The following is a 4,549-nucleotide window of genomic DNA, read 5'->3' on the forward strand; positions in this document are numbered from 1 at the left end:
TAAATAATGGATGTCACCCACCTCTACTGTGTTCTGCTCCTGTGTGGTTTATGGGGCTTTTCCCAGTGCTTTTCCCTCCAGCCCTGGATGGGTAAGGCACCTCCCTGCCCACCTGCCAGCCTGTGCTGGGCTGCCCTGGGATGTCACTGGGCAGCTGGCACATTCCATTAGTGGCTGAGGTCCATGGGAGGTGGCTCACTGGCACACCGGAGTCAGGATGGGCTGGAAGAGCCCACCCAGGGAGCTGCTGCCTGCCACTGCCTGCATCCCCTGCTCATCCCTCTGGACTAACCAACACACCTGGAAGTCGACTGACCTGGAATTCAGTTGTGGGAGCCCACAGCAAGCAAGATTCTGGGACATCAGGTGCATCACCCACCACAAACAGATCCTAGCAGGTATTGCAGAGACTGACAACGAGCAGACAGAGCAGAGGGATGGAGCCAGAGGAGGTCACGGATAGGCAGGAAGATGGATCTCTGCAGGAAAGAGTGATCCTCCTGCTGTTGTTAGGAGGACCAGATACTCACAGTCATGGGCTCCTGAGCCGTGCTGGAGGCTGGGGAGGTTTGGTCCTGCACGTGTCCCTGCTGGGTCCTTTGTGGCCCGGGCCACCGCCTGCATCCTCGTGCCCCCTTGGCTCATAGGGGGATTGGACCTGCCCCACACGGTGTGCTAAGGAGCCTGAGACCCACTTGGGAGCTGCAGCCGGTCACTTGATGCCGTAATCCCTCCTCATTACAAAAGAGACTCTGTTGTCTTTTGCCCTGTTCCCTCCTAATCTTCTGAGTAAGCCCTGCGTGTTTATAGAGGCGGCCGGAGGAGGGGGAGGCAGGGCTGGCTGCTCCGCTGCTGCTAACTCCTGGCACAGCCATGGTGGCTGCCAGAAGAGAGGCATTTTTCCTCTAATTCTTTCCTGTTTGGTCCCTCTCTCCGTGTCACAATCTTACAGGAACCCCAGGAGATTATGTAGGGCTGGAATTTTCCACCAAGGCTGTAAAACATGGTGCACTTGGGGGCTGCCCTCTCTTCCCTACGTCAGTGAAACACCTGGACCATGCTCTGCCTGGCTCTCACAGGATGTTTCCATATCGTCCCTCACTGTTCCTGGATGAGTCTGCCACCTCTTCTGGCTGTGGTTTGGATGATGGGGATTTCCACTCTGCCACTGGTTTTCTGAGACTCTTTCCATGTGTTTGCTTTCTTTTGCTGTTGCTTTTCCAGCAGTGCTTGAGAGCTGTCACTGTGCTTCCTTGCATGACATCCTGGGAAACATTGGTCCTTGCCTTGCCCTCAAACTTCCACTAAGACAGGGAAATCCTTCCCTCTTTCTTCCCAGGGTTCTTAGTCCCTTTTCTGCTCCTTCCCAATTGTGACTGTCCTTCCCTTCTACTACCTCCTCAGTGCTTCTGCTCAGGTCTTAATGACATTCCTCTTCCATGAGACTCTGAATCAAAATCTTTTCTTAATTAACTGGTCTTCCATCGTTTAGGCAGCTGTGGGACACTGGAGAGGGAGCACAGCTCTGATCCTTGCAGGTAACAGCAGCTGGAGACTCAGGCTCCTGTAATAACCAACTTTCTCCTGTGCTTTGTCTTTGACACTTACTTAACATCAGTAGTTGGAATCAGTTTGTCCCAGCTCTAGTTTTGTCTTTCCTGTGTCTGATCCTTGACAAGGGGAGTGAGTTGTTTCACTGCTCCTCTGGAGCAGGTGCTGCCTGGCATGTGCCTGATGTGGGATTTCTGGTGCAGTCTGGGAATTGCTGCCAGTGGCAGGGAGAGCATGGTTTAAAACGTGGGATCAGTGCTCTGTGAAGGGACATGAGAGCAGGGGGACCCTCTCTGGAGGGAATGTGGTCCATCCACTTCCAGGGCTGGAATTGCTGAACAGGCAGGCTGAGATAGATCTCGAGGGTCTTAGTGCCTGAACCCTCATCCCCACACACAGCAGGGGGACCAAAATGCTTCAGGGGAGACATTTGCTGCAGCTGTTGGGAGCAGTTTGGCTGCTCCTGGGGACATGGAACAACAACCCCCTGAGTGTCCTGCTGTTTGTGGAGGGATGTGCTGGCATCTGGGGGCCTCTGCTGCCCTCCTCTGAGAGCAGCTCTGCTGGCAGCTCATGTGCTCCACAGCTGCCCTTGGGACAGTAGGAAATATGTGTGGAATTTAATATTAAAGTAAATAACTGAGGGGCTACCAGCGTGGCAGAGCTGCTTGGATCTCTTTCCACATCTCCTGTGGCCTTGACCCTGAGAAGGAGCATTGTCTGAAAGCCTGCCTTGCTCAGCAGAGCAGGAGGCAAAGAGGTGCTGACATCCATCCTCAGCCTCAGAGCCCTGGAATCATCCTCGTTTTCTCCATGCTAAAGATGTAGAGATTGAATTGCTGTGCTGGGAGTTGAATCCCTGCTTTGGGAATGCCAAAGGGCCTCTCTCAGTGCTGAGTTAGCAGCAGCTGGCTGGGAAAGGCACAGTGCCCTCCTTGCTCTCTCCCAGAGAACAGTGGGTGCTTTTAGGGATAGCGGGTCCCAAAGTTTGGTGAAATCCCTTTTCCTTCTCCAGTTTCAGTGCTGGGATAGACACAGAGGCAGCTGGCATCAGAGGTGTCTCTGCAAACTACATTCTTCCTTGAAATGTGATGTAATTTTTTTAAAAAATGAACTGGGAAGTGTCTAGGGAGATGCTGTTTTTCATGGACAGGATTTACTCAGAGGTTTGACTGGCCAGAAATGTTTGAAGATGATGCAGTGACCCTGCAGTGCTTCTGTGAGGACCCCCAGGCTTGTTCCCCTCATGCTGCAGAATTCCTCACTAATTCTTGCTGCCCTGAGAGCTGAGGGTGCCTGTGCCAAGTTCCATCTGACCCTTTGCATTTTGCTTTTAGGGGCTTGCGAGGTGACAAATCTCTCACTTTGCCTCTGATGTTGCACAGTTCAGTGCATATAGTATGAAAATGAGGGAAGGGTCCTTAGTGAGGTCCCTTGTCTCTTGCCTTAGGAATTGTGGTGGGGATTAGGTGCCAAAGATCAAACATGCTGGTGCTGGAAATCAGAGACCCCAGAGGAGCCTTGCTGCAGCCCTTGCAGCCAGCTGAGCAAACATGTGGCACGGCCAAGGAGCCAGCCAGGAGGGGCTGGATGGAGCCTGGAGTTTCAGGCCATTTGTTCTCCTTTCCATGGCAATACCATCTGGTTTGAGTTTGCTGGGTAAGGGGTGTCAGCAAGTCAGATTTTGCTTTCCAAACTCAAAGATAATGCCTGTTCTTCCTTCCCTTCCCAGCATCTGTCTGGCTTTTTCTTTTTCTTCCCCTTTCCTTCCCTGTCATTTCCCTTCCTTTTATTTCCACTTTCCCCTTTTTCCTTGCCTGCTTCTCTTCTGGGAAGAAGTAGGGAGCGCATGCTACTCTCCCCCTTATGACAAGTTACTTTTTCGAGTGGCTGGGATTCAGCATGTCCCTCTCAAAGCTTCCTGTCAGCACTATCAGTTCTCATCCTCCCTGCCTTTGTTGGTTCCTGGAAGCACTTCTACCTTTCTAATCCAAGGACCCTCTGTTGCTGCTGGCCAAGCCTTGGGGGTTAATAATTACAAAGACTAATTACATCTGGTGTGCTGAAGATCTTTCCCCTCCTCCCAAAAGTTCTCTGAAGATAGCAAAGGTTGCAACCAGAGACACAAACATCCCGGACACTCCGTTCCCAGACTTCAGAGCATGGGCTTGGCCTGTGCTGTCCCCACGGATCCTGGCCATGAGGGAGGGCAGGGCTGGAGGTGACACAGACACCCAGGAGATGCTGGGACAGAGGATTGTTCTCTGTGCGGTATCCACAGCAAAATCCTGCAGTGGACACCAGGATCACCATGCCTGACTCTCCTGCCTCCGGTGTTGGGTCTGTCCCAGAGGCAGAGGATGGACAAGCTGAGAGCAGGGAGGGAGCTGTCGCTGTGTGTGAAGGCTCCAAAGGAGTACAGCTGCCTGGAGGGAAGCCCAGGGCAACGGCAAGGTAGGATGTGATGGGAAATGTCCTCTGAGGGCGGCAGCAGGTTTTGGTTCAAAATTCCAGTGCTGTCAATCCACAGGTGGCAATGGGATCCACTGTGGAACAGGGGTGACAGCAGAAGTGGTGTGCCTGTTGGGTTCTGAGCCCAGTGCTCCACTTCAAGTATAAAAACCCAGGACAACCAGCAGCCGATTTCCCCCCAGCCAGATTTCCCCCATCCTCCACCTTCCTGCGTTTACATCCCATGTTTCCCCTCTGTATTGGCTTTGTGTGGCACCGCTTTGGTAGCAGGGGGCTGTAGGGAAGCAGAGGTTCACCGGCAGCCCATGGAGGAGCCCACCCTAGAGCAGAGGCATGCCCGAAGGAGGCTGTGGCCCCACAGGGAGCCTGTGCTGGAGCAGGGTCCTGGCAGGAAATGGGGAGAGAGGAGCCCGCGCTGGAGCTGCCTATTCCTGACCCTGTGGAAGGGACCCACGCTAGGGCAGTGCCTGAAGAGCTCCTTGGAGAAGGAGGACTTCTCACGTGGGAGGAACCCCACGCTGGAGCA

This window comes from Zonotrichia albicollis, chromosome 6, assembly GCF_047830755.1.
Source record: "Zonotrichia albicollis isolate bZonAlb1 chromosome 6, bZonAlb1.hap1, whole genome shotgun sequence".
In the NCBI taxonomy this organism is placed as follows: Eukaryota; Metazoa; Chordata; class Aves; order Passeriformes; family Passerellidae; genus Zonotrichia; species Zonotrichia albicollis.